Raw genomic sequence first — 15,996 nt, 5'->3', positions numbered from 1 at the left:
TATAATGTCTGCAATGTCCTAAGGTAATTCAGAGAAGGAGAAGAAGTCTTAAAGAGAGAAGCTTTATTCAGGATTACATGGTGTGAAAGCTCTGAGGTATAGCTCAGGCACAGCAGGTGGAATGGGTGGTGTCCCGGTAGCACGACAATTAGCAGGACACTATTACAGCTCAGTGCAGAGCCGGACTTCAGTTCTGACATCTGTAATGAGTTTGTACATCCTCCTTGTGAGTGCATGTGTTTTCTCCAGGTGCCTCCTACATTTTGACGATGTACTTGTTAGTAGGTTAATTGATCTTTGTAAATTGTCCTGTGATTAGGGCTAACGAGGTGGGTGCCTATTCTGCATTGTATCTCTAGAGTCATACGGTTATAGAGAACTACAGCACAGAATCAGGCCCTTTGACCCATCTAGTCTATGCCAAACCACTTAAACTATCTACTCCCATTGACCTGCACTGGGACTACAGCCCTCCAAGCCCCTACCATCTATGTACCTATCCAAACTTTGATTAAATATTGCATGATCCACTTGTGTGACAGCTGGTTCCACCCTCTGAATGAAGAAGTTTCCTCTCAAGTTCCTCTTAAAATTTTCACCTTTAACCCTTAACCCATGACCTCTGGTTATAGTCAACCTCAGTGGAAAACGCCTGCTTGCACTTACCCTATCTATACCCCTCATAATTTTGTCTGCCTTTATCAAATCTCCTCTCAATCTTCTACTTTCCAAGGAATAAAGTCTTAACCTATTCAATCTTTCCTTATAATCAGGTCATCCAGATCTAGCAACATTCTTGCAAATTTTCTCTGTACTCTTTCAACCTTATGTTTTTCCTGTAGGTAGATGATCAAAAATGCACATAATACTCCAAATTAGGCCTCATCAATGTCTTATACAACTTCAACATTAAATCTCATCTCCTGTACCAATGATTTGATTTATGAAGGCCAATGTGCCAATACTTTCTTTGTGACCCTATATACCTGTGATTCCACTTTCAGCGATTTATGGACCTAGATTCTTAGATCCCCTTGTTCTACCACACTCAGTATCCTACCATTCGCCATGTAAGACCTACCCTGGATGGTCCTACCAAAGTGCAACAGCTTGCACTTGTCTGAACTCATCTGCCTCAGTCAGGGGTTCCCAACCTTTTTTATACCATGGGCTCCTACCATTAACAGGGGAATCCACAGACCCCAGCTCTAAGTAAATAAATGAATTGGAATATAATTCAAGGCAAGTTAGAAGAACATTGGACTGGTTGAGGTGACAAATGGGCTGGCATTTCACTGCTGATGCACTGAATTAATGAGAGAACTGAGATGAAACCAACTCCATTTCAAAACAGAAAGTGTCATAAACAACTAGAAAAGTGGTTATTGAGGGACTGTAGACCATGGTCTCTCTTTGGGGGCTTTGCTGTTGCTTACATGGCGTATGGTGGGAGGGCTGATGCTATCTGCTAGAATAAGAGAGGAGACGGGGAGGGGTGGGTTAATGCTTTTGTTGCTGCTTGGGTGTGGGGGGAGGGGGTCTTTAGGGTTCCTACTTTTTTATTATTCATTCTTTAGGGGTTTTCTTCTGCAGCATGGATGACTGGAGAGTAAGAATACCAGCTTGTATATCGTATACAGTATCTGATATTAAATGGAACCACTGAATAATTGAATTGACTTTATTTCTTACATTCTTCACATACATCAGGAGTAAAAATCTTTACATTACGTCTCTGTCTGAATGTGCAATGTATTGTAATTTGCAATAAATAGTATGTACAACAGGACAGTCAATATAGCTTAGAAATACAATTGTGTCAGTGTGAATTAATCAGTCTGATGGTCTGGTGGAAGGAGCTGTCCCAGAGCCTGTTGGTCCTGGCTTTAATGCCTTGTACCGTTTCCCGGATGGCAGCAGCTGGAACAGTTTGTGGTTGGGGTGATTCGGGTCCCCAACAATCCTTTGGGCCCTTTTTACACACCTGTTTCTGTAAGGGTTCTGAATAGTGGGAAGTTCACATCCACAAACGCACTGGGCTGTCCGCACCACTCTCTGCAGAGTCCTGTGATTGAGGAAAGTACAGTTCCGATACCAGGCAGTGACGCAGCCAGTCAGGATGCTCTCAGTTGTGCCCCTGGGGAAAGTCCTTGGGGTTTGGGGGCCCATGCCAAACTTCTTCGACCATCTGAGGTGAAAGAGGCACAGTTGTGCTTTTTTTCACCACACAGCCATGTGAGATCCTCAGTGATGTATATACCAAAGAACTTAAAGCTGTTCACCCTCTCAACCCTAGATCCACTGATGTCTATAGGGGCTAGCGTGTCTCCATTCCTCCTGTAGTCCTATACCAGCTCCTTTGTTTCTGCGACGTTGATGGAGAGGTTGTTTTCTTGACACCACTGTGTCACGGTGATGACTTCTTCTCTGTGTGGTCCTCGTTATTATCTGAGATAAGACCAACCAATGTAGTATCATCTGCAAATTTAATTTGCAGATTGGAGCAGTGGGTGGTGACACAGCCATGGGTACACAAAGAGTAAAGGAGGGAGCTTAGGACAGAGCCCTGAGGAGCTCCTGTGTTGATGGTCAGAGGGGCAGAGGTGGGTATATTCAAAACAAAGGTTCATAGGTTCTTGATTAGTAAGGGTGTAAAAGGTTACGGGGAGAGGGCAGGAGAATGGGTTTGAGAGAGATAACAAATTAGCCATGAAATAATTCAACCAACTGTGGAGCAGACTCTATGGATCAAGCGGTCTAATTCTGCTCCTGTGCCTTATGGTCTAGGGAAGCTCAATGACCCCCCCCCCCCCAAAGTTCAAGTTCAAGTTTATTGTAATTTGATTGCATGTATACAACCAATCAAGTTTCTCCGGACCACAGTTGTTACATACTTACAGTCTGATCACGGGACAGTGAGATGATGTAATGGTCTTGTGAGTGGGATGATGTAATTGTCTCATGACCATGGGGTGATGTTATGTCACGTAATGGCATGCTCCAAACGGTATTTAAACAAAGCCCGCGGTCTGTAACACATTTTTATTTTTGTGCAACGTTGTTGTTGCCGGTTGGAGGTGTGGAGGCTCCACCGGTTTTGTTTGTTGCACGTTTATTTTTCCCTTACAGTCCAGTATCAGAGAGTGAAGGCATTACCGGAGTTATCCGACTTCAAAGGGTTGGGTAAGGTTAATGTTGTTCAGCGTTTTGGGGAATGATAGACTTTTGTGACTTTGTTCAGGAATTGTGGCATGCACATTTGAGTCAAACTCCTGCAAGGTCGGGAAGGTGTGTGCAGTGACCACCCTCCAGTCAAAAGGTCAGTTCCATTTATTTCCTCGTGATTTCTGTGAACAAGGCATTTCCTGGCTGTGATCGGCAGATCCGTTGTTACTTCGAAGGAATCATTGTTTCGGGAAAGTCTCTCCTTAATGACTGTATAAATCGCATGGACTTTTGAATTTACCACTTTAAGTCTGTGCTTGGATGAGAACTCATTAAGAACAGTTTCAACATTTGACTGTTTGTTAGATATTGCCGCCTGACTATAACTTCCGGTTAAGTTAGTCGTTTGTTTACTTTTCGATGTTTTGAGCAGAGGGTAATAAATCTCGGAATTTGTTTATAAACCCTGACTCATTTAATATTCATTGTTGCTGCATTCATAACACAGTGCACCCACAATAGATATTTGGCATGCAGCACATTAAAAATATTACCATAAATAAGTTTATAAAATATAATTCAATATGCCTGTAGGGCATAGCACAGGTAAACACTAAACAGCTCACTGTCCTCGTGATGAGACCTCGGTGGTGGCAGGGTATCATTAGTCTCACAGCCTGAGGGAAGAAGTTATTACCCAGTCTGGCAGTCCTCGTTCTGATGCTCTTTCCTGATGGTAGTGGAGCAAAGAGATTGTGGGATGGGTGGTGGGGATCCTCTCCAATACTCTGGGCACGTTGCCTGCAACAGTCCTGGTAAATATCACAAATAGGATGGAGGGAGACCCCAGTGATGCTCGTAGTAGATTTGCTATCCTCTATAGGGTCTTGTCTGACAAATTCAATGCTGCAGCCAGACAGGACAGTCTCAATGGCACTCTTGTTGAAAGTTGTTAAAATGGGGATGGGGAACCATGTATGCCTCAATCTCCTTAAAATCTGTGCGCACTGCTAAGCCTTCTTGACTAGTGAGGAGGTGTCGTTGGTCTAGGTTTGATTGCCCATTATGTGCACACCAAGGAGCTTTGTGCTCTTCACGCTCTCCTCCGCAGAGCTATCGATGTGCAATGGAGAATGGTCGACCTGTGCCTTTCTGAAGTCCACAACTCTTGTTTGCCCACGATGAGACTCAGGTTGCTGTTCTCACGTCATCTGACAAACTTCTCTGCCTCCTCTCTGAATGCTGTCTCATCATTGCTGCCAGTGAGGTCAATCACTGTTGTGACGTCAGTGAACCTGATGATGTGGTTTGAGCTGAGTCTGGCAGTACAGTCATGAGCCGACAGAGTGAACAGCCGCAGACCGAGCACACAGCCCTGCGGGGGGTGGGGGGCACCAGTGCTCTGCGTGATGGAGCTTGAGATGTTGCTGTTAACTCAAACTGACTGGGTTCTTTCTGTCAAGAAGTCTGAGATCCAGTTACAGAGAGAGGAGTTGAGTCCCAATTATGACAGTTTGCCCATCAAGTTAAATGCTGAGCTGAAGTCGATGAAATTCCTGGCATATGAGGCTGTAGCGCCTCTTTTCCTAGCGTATCCGAACCGGCTCACTATTAGATAGCCTACGGGGGTTTGTGAGCACAGAGCTTTGGAACCTCTTCGCCATGGGGGGCCGGTTGACAGAGGCTTAAAAGTGAGGCTGAAGTTTTCGAATAAAGTTTTTCCTTCGACTGCAGTTACCGACTCCGTGTCGTAATTCTAGCGCTGCTTGTAGCACACCGCTACAATTGGTGACCCCGACGGTCCAAACGATTTTTGGACCAGAAATGACCGACGCCGCCTCTGTTCATGCGGTTTCGTTGAAACTGCCGGGTTTCTGGACACAGCGCCCGGACCTATGGTTCCAGCAAGCCGAAGCCCAATTCCACGTTCGCCGGATCACCTCAGAAGACACCCGCTACTACTACGTGGTGGGCTCCCTCGACCAGGACACAGCTGCCCAGGTCGCGGAGTTCGTACAGTCGCCCCCGGCAGACGGCAAGTACACGGAATTCAAAGCCCTGCTCCTCAGGACTTTCGGACTCATGGCGCGAGCGGGCTGCCCGTTTACTGCACCTGGATGGCTTGGGCGACAGACCTCCATCGGCTTTAATGAATGAGATGTTGTCTCTGGCCGAGGGACACACAGGCCTCATGTTTGAGCAGGCATTCCTGGAGCAGCTGCCCGAGGACATACGCCTGCTGCTGTCCGACGCGGATTTCAGTGACCCCCGGAAGGTGGCAGCCCGGGCGGACTTGCTGTGGAACGCCAAAAAGGTGAGCGGGGCGTCCATCGCACAGATCTCCCAGCCACGCTCCCGGCAGCAAACCAGTCCAGGCCCGGCCGCAGAGCCCGCTAACCCCCGGCCCAATGACCACTGGTGCTTCTACCACCAGCGGTGGGGCGCAGAAGCCCGCCGTTGCCGCCCGCCCTGCAAGTTCCCGGGAAACGCCAGGGCCAGCCGCCGCTGATGGCTACGGCGGCTGGCCATCGGGATAGCCTCCTGTATGTGTGGGATAGCAGGTCGGGACACCGGTTTTTGGTCGATACTGGGGCTGAGGTCAGCGTTTTACCTCCGATGAGTTACGACACCCGCAGCAGGGCACCGGGTCCCCCCCTGAGGGCCGTGAATGGCAGCACAGTAAGGACCTATGGCACCCGTCAGGTGCAGCTACAGTTCGGCCCCAGCCAGTTCACGTGGGACTTCACACTGGCCGCCGTAGCCCAACCGCTTCTGGGTGCGGATTTTTTGCGAGCTCACAGCCCGCTGGTTGACCTGCCCAGGAAGAGACTGGTACACGCCGAGACCTTTCAGACGTTCTCCCTGGGCGCGGCCCAGTTGCCAGCCCCTCACCTCGGCTCCATCACGCTGTCCGACAACGATTTCACCAGGGTCCTGGCGGAGTTCCCATCGGTTCTGGCACCGCAGTTCACAGCAGCCATGCCCAGGCACGGCGTACAGCACCACATCCCGACACAGGGACCACCCCTCCATGCCCGTGCTCGGCGGCTTCCCCCGGACAAGCTCCGACTGGCGAAGGAGGAGTTCCAGAGAATGGAGGAATTGGGGATCATCCGGCGGTCCGACAGCCCCTGGGCTTCCCCCCTGCACATGGTGCCCAAAGCGACGGGGGGCTGGAGACCGTGCGGCGACTACCGCAGGCTGAACGAGGCTACCACACCGGACCGCTACCCTGTGCCGCACATTCAGGACTTTGCGGCAAACCTGCACGGCGCCCGGATCTTCTCCAAGGTCGACCTTGTCCGAGGGTACCATCAAATCCCGATGCATCCTGACGACGTCCCCAAGACGGCTCTCATCACCCCGTTTGGCCTCTTCGAGTTCCTCCGCATGCCGTTCGGCCTGAAGAATGCCGCACAGACGTTCCAGCGGTTAATGGACGCGGTGGGACGGGACCTGGACTTCGCGTTCATCTATTTGGATGACATCCTCATAGCCAGCGGCAGTCGTCAGGAGCATCTGTCCCACCTCCGTCAACTCTGCGCCCGACTGAGTGAGTACGGTCTTACAATCAACCCTGCCAAATGCCAGTTCGGACTTGATACCATTGACTTCCTGGGCCACAGGATTACTAAAGACGGGGCAACCCCTCTGCCCGCTAAGGTAGATGCGGTCCGCCACTTCCCCCGACCCACCACGATCAAAGGCCTTCAGGAATTCGTAGGTATGGTCAATTTCTACCGCCGCTTCCTCCCTTCAGCTGCCCGGATCATGCGCCCCCTGTTCGCCCTGATGTCGGGTCCGAGCAAGAACATTACCTGGGACGAGGAGTCCGCCGCCGCTTTCGTTCAAACGAAGGAAGCTTTGGCGAACGCCGCAATGCTAGTACATCCCAGAATGGACACCCCTACCGCCCTCACAGTGGACGCATCAAACACGGCAGTCGGTGGGGTGCTGGAGCAGCTCATCGCAGGTCGCTGGCAACCCCTGGCGTTTTTCAGCAAACACCTGCGGCCACCCGAGCTCAAGTACAGTGCTTTTGACCGGGAACTGTTGGCGCTCTACCTGGCAATCCGGCATTTCAGGTACTTCCTAGAAGGCCGGCCCTTCACCGCGTTCACGGACCACAAACCGCTTACCTTTGCGTTTACGAAAGCGTCCGACCCCTGGTCGTCCCGCCAGCAACGCCACCTGTCCTACATCTCTGAATACACAATGGATGTCCGGCACGTCTCGGGTAAGGACAATGTCGTGGCGGATGCGCTCTCTCGCCCTACCGTTCATGCCCTTTCCCCAGGGGTAGACTTTGAGGCACTGGCAGAGGCACAGCAGGTAGATGAGGAGATTCCGAGTTACAGGACTGCAGTCTCTGGTTTGCAGCTCCAGGACTTCCCCGTGGGCCCAGGTGAGAGGACCCTACTCTGTGACGTCGCCACCGACCGGCCCCGTCCGGTCGTCCCCGCAGCCTGGCGGCGACGTGTTTTCGACTCCATTCATAACTTGGCGCATCCCTCCATCCGGACAACTGTCCGGCTGGTTTCCAGCAGGTTCGTTTGGCACGGTCTCCGCAAACAGGTCAGTGAATGGGCCAGAACGTGCATGCACTGCCAGACGGCCAAGGTTCAGCGGCACACCAAAGCCCCACCGCAGCAGTTCCATCCCGCCCACCGGCGTTTCGACCACATTCATGTGGATATCGTGGGCCCCCTGCCAGTGTCGCGCGGAGCGCGTTACCTCCTGACTATCGTGGACCGGTTCACAAGATGGCCAGAGGCGGTCCCGCTCACCGACACCACCTCCGAATCTTGCGCCCGAGCCCTGCTCGCCACCTGGATATCCCGCTTTGGTGTACCAGCCCACATTACCTCCGACAGAGGCGCCCAGTTCACCTCCAGCCTGTGGTCAGCTATGGCCAGCCTTTTGGGGACTCAGCTGCACCACACCACTGCCTACCACCCACAGTCGAACGGGCTAGTGGAGCGTTTCCACCGTCACCTGAAGTCGGCCCTCATGGCCCGCCTGCGAGGGGCCAACTGGGCGGACGAGCTTCCCTGGGTCCTTCTCGGCATCCGCACAGCGCCCAAGGACGACCTGCACGCCTCGTCGGCCGAGTTGGTATACGGCGCGCCCCTGGCCGTCCCCGGGGAGTTCCTACCAGCCCCGAGGGGGCAAGAGGAAGAACCCGCTGCAGTCCTGGGCAGACTTCGCGAGAAGCTCGGTAACCTGGCCCCCATACCCACGTCACAGCATGGGCGGCACCCGACCTGCGTACCCAAAGACCTACGGAACTGTAAGTTTGTGTTTGTACGAAGGGGCGGGCATCGGCCGCCGCTGCAGCGGCCATACGAGGGGCCGTTTACGGTGCTCCGGAACAACGGGTCCACGTTCGTGCTGGACGTTGGGGGGAAGGAGGAGGTTTTCACGGTGGACCGCCTCAAGCCGGCCCATGTGGACCTGGCGCAACCGGCCGAGTTTCCGGCGCCTCGGCGCAGAGGCCGACCTCCCAAGCAGGTTCTGGCCCAGGCTGTGGACATTGGGGGGTGTATCGCCGGTTCTGGGGGGGGGTTATGTAGCGCCTCTTTTCCTAGCGTATCCGAACCGACTCACAATTAGATAGCCTACGGGGGTTTGCGAGCACAGAGCTTTGGAACCTCTTCGCCATGGGGGGCCGGTTGACAGAGGCTTAAAAGTGAGGCTGAAGTTTTCGAATAAAGTTTTTCCTTCGACTGCAGTTACCGACTCCGTGTCGTAATTCTAGCGCTGCTTGTAGCACACCGCTACAAGGCATCGTTTTCCAGGTGGAGTGGAGGGCCAAGGGTATGGCATCATCAGTGGTTTGAATGGCAGGCGAACTGGAAAGGATCTAATGTAGATGGAAGATGGGATTTTATATGATCCATTACCAGCCACTCAAAGCACTTTGTGATTATTGAAGTCAGTGTCACTGGGTGGTGATTGTTTAGACCAGTTACCATCACTCTATTAGGCACTGGAATGATGGTGGCTGCCTTGAAGCCTACAGGGACAGTGGACTGCTTCAAAGCGATATTAAAGATGTTTGTTATGACCCTTGTTATCTGGGCTACGCAGTCCCTCAGCACCTAACCTGGTATGTTGTATGGCCTTACTGCTTTACATAGGGCTACACTGGCTACGGTCCAGCACAATTTGGCTGGGACCTGGCAGGTTGCCTGTTCCTCAGCAGGAGAGGGGACCTTCCCTGATGACACATCATTCAATGTGTCAGATCATTCACAGAAGGGATTCAGCCTATCAGAAAGAGATATGTCACTGTAGCTGACATGCAGAGTGGACTTGACTTGTAATCAGTTATGGTTTGTATACCCTGTCACGTGCACCGCATGTCCCTAGTGTCTTTGAATCTTCTGTGCGTACGCACGCTTCTCCTTTCTGTTGGCACGGGAGAGCATGGCTCTCGTTGATCTCTGAGTTGTTTTCTTCCCCAATCTGAAGGCAGCATTCTGAATAGTACATGAACAATTGCAGTCAGCCATGATTTCTGCTTTGCCCCGGTATCACTGGAACATCTTCAGTGCCCTTTCCAATGTAGCCAGTCACCGATCCCGCATATTCATCAGTGTTAACATGATGATCGTAGGTAGCCGTCTCCCTGAATATGTTCCAGTCTGTGCTTTCGAAACAGTCCTGCTGTGCTGAGGTAGTATCTTCTGGCCAAGTCCTGATCTCCAGGTAAACTCGTTAAATCAGTGCTCTACATGTAGGGATTAGCAAAATGGACTAAGTATCCAAGGTGAGAGCAAGGAGCAGCCTTGTAGTCTCCATGTATGTTGGTGTAAACCGGGTCAAATATATTCTGCTGTGAGTGCTGTTGAAGGGTCATGGCTTGAAATGCCAACTGTTTACTCTTTTCCATAGATGCTGCCTGGCCTGTTGAGTTCCTCCAGCATTTTGTGTGTGTTGCTTTGGATTTCCAGCATCTGCAGATTTGTAATATGTTCTCTCCTCTGGTTGCAAAGTTGACATGTGGGTAGAACTTTTTCAGGACTGCTTTTAAGTTGGTATGATAGAAGTCACCAACAACAATGAAGGCATCACAGGGATGAGTGGCTTCGAGGCTACAGATGCACTGTACAGTTCCTGTAGTGCTTCCTTAGGACTAGCACTGGGGGGAGAGGGGGGCAGATGTTACAACAATGATCACAATGGAAGTGAATTCCCTCACTAAGTAGGAGGGCCTGCATTTCACCATTAAACTCTGTCTCTGGTGAGCTGGAGGCTGTTACTGAGGCATTCACACACCAGTTCTTACTGACATAGACACGCAGACTTCCCAGGCTGCCTCAGCATTTCAGTCCACCCAAAAGGACATTAGGCCTTTTAGCTGGATAGCCAAGTCTGGAGTGGTGTCCTGGAGCCACATATCTGTCAGAACAAGTGTACAGCAGCCCCTCATCTCCCACTGGTACAAACACAGACATAGGCAATCCGTATTATTTTCTAGTTATCAGACATTAGTGAGTAGAATCATCAGGAGCACAGGCCAGCAGGGATCCACTTTGAACCTCACTCGAGTATCGGCATGCTTACCGCACTTCTGCATTCGCACGCCCCACTTCTGACGGTCGCTCCCCCAAGTAGCTGTAGTAGGTCGTGGCATGAAGTGAGGACCCCCTCCCCGTGTTAGTCTGCAGCTGTTCTTCCACTCACTAGCAAAGTAGACTTGTAGATTTTTAGTGTTCGTTACGGCCAGTAGTTTTTTCTGATCATAGAAAATACAAACAGGACAAGAAATTTCACCACTGATTGGAGTCAGAGAGGCTGCTGCGACTATGCACGCTGCCATCTTGTGCCATACTGAGCTCAGGTGCTCCACATCTGCAAATTCCAGTTAACAACACAGCCATCGTCTGGATTGGCATTGGTTCTATTTAAGATCCTCAGAGAAAACTCTCATCTTCACTGTATGACAGCAGCGATTGCCTGCTTCATGTAGAACCTAACCAATTTTAATCTTTTATTAAGATTAAATTGAAATCAGAATCAAATAGTTTTATCACTAACATATGTCATGAAAGTTGTTGTTTTAAAGAGGTACAGTACATAAATTATACTATAAATTACAAAAAAAACATAAAAAGTTAAATAAATAGACAGCAAAAATAGTGAGGTAGTGGTCATGGGTTCATTGCCCGTTCAGCAATCTGCTGGTAGAGGAGAAAAAAGATGTTCCTAAAACATTGAGTGTCTGTCTTCAGGCTTCTGTACCCCATTCCTAATGGTAGTAATCAGAAGAGAGTATGACCTGGATAATGGGGATCCTCAATGATGGATGCTAGAGTGCTCTCCTGCTTCAAATTATCCAGCATTGTCCCTGTACCAAATAAGACCAAAGTAACATGTCTGAACGACTGGCGTCCTGTCGCACTCACCTCAATAATAAGCAAATGCTTTGAGAGGCTGGTCAAGGATTACATCTGCAGCTTGCTACCACCCACACTGGACCCCCTACAATTTGCCTACCGACACAACTGATCAACAAACTACGCAAAAGTCATTACTCTACATACAGTCCTTACACATCTGGAGAAGAAGGATGCTTATGTGAGAATGCTGTTCTTATCGATTTACAACCTCATTTTATTACTGCAATTTTCGGTATCCCAAATGAAGATGGTAATCAGTTTTCCCCTTCAATCAGACGAATGATTGCTTTTGTAACATTAATTGCCAGAAGGTCTATATTACAAAACTGGAAAGAAGTAAATCCTCCTACCACATCTCAGTGGTTTTCTCAAACTATTTCCTATCTGAGTTTGGAAAAAATTAGAAGCACTATTTTTGACTCATCAATTAAATTTGAAGAAACGTTCATTCGACATTTTCATATGAATTAATTTGGCCTTTTTCAGATCCTTTTCTCTACTTATTCTTGTTCAGGTATGGAGTTCCGGAGTTTTTTCTTGACACTATCACATACTTATAAACTGTTATTATTGCCCATGTTAGTTTAGTTTAGTATTTTTTTCAATATATATTTTCTTCTATATATTTTCAATTTTTTTTTCTTTTTTGATGATTATTTTTGTTTTTTTTCTCATATATATTTATATAGACTTGATTGATTAATGTACCTTTTGTTGATTGATGTTTAATAGGATATTATTATCCTATTACTAATGTAATTTCAAGTTTATTGAATTTGTAATCTATTCATTATCATGCTATGTTTTTTTTATATATATATGAAATTTAATAAAAAGATTGAAAAAGAAAAAGAAAGAGAATGCTGTTCTTGGACTACAGTTCAAAATTCAATCCCATAGTTCGATCCAGGGTCGACAAGAAGCTCAGAGACCTCAGCCTTCACCCTGCCTTGTGCAGCTGGATCCTGGACTTCCTGTCAGATTACCAGCAGGTGGTAAGAGTGGACTCCCTCACCTCCACCCCTCTGACTCTCAATACAGGAGCCTCTCAGGGCTGCATACTGAGACCCCTCCTTTACTCCCTGTATACCCATGACTGTATCACCAACCACAGCTCCAATCTGTTAATTAAATTTGCCGACAACACTACATTGATTGGCCTTATCAAATAATAATGAGGTGGCCTACAGGGAAGAAGTCAAACACAAAATACACTGCAGATGCTGGGGTCAGAGCAACATGCACAACATGCTGAAGGAACTCAGCAGGTCGGGCAGCATCCGTGGAAGAAGACATCTCTCTGACGCAGAGTCAAGAAAACAACCTCTCCTTCAATGTCGCAAAAACAAAGGAGCTGGGTTACAGGAGGAATGGAGACAGGATAACCCCAATTGATGTCAATGGATTTGGGGTTGAGCGGGTAAACAGCTTCAAGTTCCTCGGCATCCACATCACCGAGGACCTCCTGTGGTCTGTACACACCAGCTGTGTGGTGAAAAAGGCTCAACAGCACCTCTTTCACCTCAGACGGTTGAGGAAGTTTGGTTTGGGCTCCCAAATCCTGAGAACTTTCTACAGGGGCACAATTGAGAGCATCCTGACTGGCTGCATCACTGCCTGGTATGGGAACTGTACCTCCCTTAATTGTAGGACTCTGCAGAGAGTGGTGCAGATAGCCCAGCGCATCTGGAGTTGTGAACTTCCCACTATTCAGGACATTTACATGGACAGGTGTATAAAAAGGACCCATAGGATCACTGGGGACCCAAGTCACCCCAACCATGGTCTATTCCAGCTGCTACCTTCCGAGAAATGGTACCGCAGCTTAAAAGCCAGGACCAACAGGCTCTGGGACAGCTTCTTCCACCAGGCCATCAGACTGATGAACTCACGCTGACTTGAGTGTACTCTATGTTACATTGACTGTTCTATTTATTATAAATTGTTATCAATTACTATGATTGCACGTTGCACGTGTAGATGGAGATGTAACGTAAAGATTTTTACTCCTCATGTATGTGAAGGATGGACGAAATAAAGTCAATTCAATTCCAAACTTTGCCTAGCCAATTGATGGGAGAGGCTGCTGAGCATTAGTGAGGAGGTGATAGAGAGGAGTTACAGGCAGGTGGTCACTCCGGGACCACAGGAGGCAGATAGGTGGGTTACAGTCAGGAAGGGGAAGAGGCAGGTACTAGAGAGTACCCCAGTGGCTGTACCCCTTGACAATAAGTACTCATGTTTGAGTACTGTTGGGGGGGACAGCCTACCTAGTGGGAGTGACAGTGGCCGAGCCTCCGGCACAGAGGACGGCCCTGTAGCTCAGAAGGGTAGGGTTAGAAGAAAGAGGTCCATAGTAATAGGGGACTCAATAGTCAGGGGCTCAGACAGGCGTTTCTGTGGAGGTGACCGGGAGTCCCGGATGGTAATTTGCCTCCCTGGTGCCAGGGTTCGGGACGTTTCTGATCGCGTCCAAGATATCCTGAAGTGGGAGGGTGAAGAGCCGGAGGTCGTGGTACATGTAGGTACCAATGACATAGGAAGAAAAGGGGAAGAGGTCCTGAAACGAGAGTATAGGGAGTTAGGAAGGCAGTTAAGAAGAAGGACCGCAAAGGTAGTAATCTCGGGATTACTGCCTGTGCCACGCGACAGTGAGAGTAGGAATAGAATAGAGGATGAATGCGTGGCTGTGGGATTGGAGCAGGGGGCAGGGATTCAAGTTTCTGGATCATTGGGACCTCTTCTGGGGCAGGAGTGACCTGTTCAAGAAGGACGGGTTACACTTGAATCGTGGGGGGACCAATATCCTAGCGGGGAGGTTTGCTAGGGCTACAGGGCGGACTTTAAACTAGTAAGATGGGGGGGCGGGAGACTATTTGAGGAGACTATGGGAGAGGAGGTTAGTTCACCAGTGGAGCAAGTAAATAGACAGTGTGTGAGGGAGGAAAGGCAGGTGATGGAGAAGGGATGCGCTCAGCCCGAAGATGTAGGGGAGAAGAAAGAAAAGGATAATAAATTTGAATGCATTGTTAGGGATGGAAAGAGAGGAGGAGATGGAGAGTATCTTAAATGTATCTATTTTAATGCTAGGAGCATTGTAAGAAAGGTGGATGAGCTTAAAGTGTGGATTGATACCTGGAATTATGATGTTGTAGCTATTAGTGAAACATGGTTGCAGGAAGGGTGTGATTGGCAACTAAATATTCCTGGATTTAGTTGCTTCAGGTGTGATAGAGTAGGAGGGGCCAGAGGAGGAGGTGTTGCATTGCTTGTCTGAGAAAATCTTATGGCGGTGCTTTGGAAGGATAGATTAGAGAGCTCCTCTAGGGAGGCCATTTGGGTGGAATTGAAGAATGGGAAAGGTGCAGTAACACTGATAGGAGTGTATTATAGGCCACCTAATGGGGCGCGTGAGTTGGAAGAGCAAATGTGTAAGGAGATAGCAGATATTTGTAGTAAACACAAGGTGGTGATTGTGGGAGATTTTAATTTTCCACACGTAGACTGGGAAGCTCATTCTGTAAAAGGGCTGGATGGTTTAGAGTTTGTGAAATGTGTGCAGGATAGTTTTTTGCAACAATGCATAGAAGTACCGACTAGAGATGGGGCAGTGTTGGATCTCCTGTTAGGGAATGCGATAGGTCAGCTGACAGATGTATGTGTTGGGGAGCACTTCGGGTCCAGTGATCACAATAGCATTAGCTCCAATATAATTATGGAGAAGGACAGGACTGGACCTAGAGTTGAGATTTTTGATTGGAGAAAGGCTAACTTTGAGGGGATGTGAAGGGATTTAGAGAGAGTGGATTGGGTCAAGTTGTTTTATGGGCAGGATGTAATAGAGAAATGGAGGTCATTTAAGGGTGAAATTATGAGGGTACAGAATCTTTATGTTCCTGTTAGGGTGAAAGGAAAGGTTAAAGGTTTGAGAGCACCATGGTTTTCAAGGGATATTAGAAATTTGGTTCAGAAAAAGAGGGATGTCTACAATAGATATAGGCAGCATGGAGTAAAGGAATTGCTCAAGGAATATAAAGAATGTAAAAGGAATCTTAAGAAAGAGATTAGAAAAGCTAAAAGAAGATACGAGGTTGGTTTGGCAAATAAGGTGAAAGTAAATCCGAAAGGTTTCTACAGTTATATTAAAAGCAAGAGGATAGTGAGGGATAAAATTGGCCCCTTAGAGAATCAGAGTGGTCAGCTATGTGTGGAACCGAAGGAGATGGGACAGATTTTGAATGATTTCTTCTCTTCGGTATTCACTAAGGAGAAGGATATTGAATTGTCTAAGGTGTGGGAAACAAGTAAGGAAGTTATGGAACCTATGACAATTAAAGAGGTGGAGGTACTGGCGCTTTTAAGAAATTTAAAAGTGGATAAATCTCCGGGTCCTGACAGGATATTCCCCAGGACCTTGAGGGAAGTT

This window comes from Hypanus sabinus, chromosome 21, assembly GCF_030144855.1.
Source record: "Hypanus sabinus isolate sHypSab1 chromosome 21, sHypSab1.hap1, whole genome shotgun sequence".
Lineage (NCBI taxonomy): Eukaryota > Metazoa > Chordata > Chondrichthyes > Myliobatiformes > Dasyatidae > Hypanus > Hypanus sabinus.
This window is presented reverse-complemented; position numbering follows the sequence as displayed.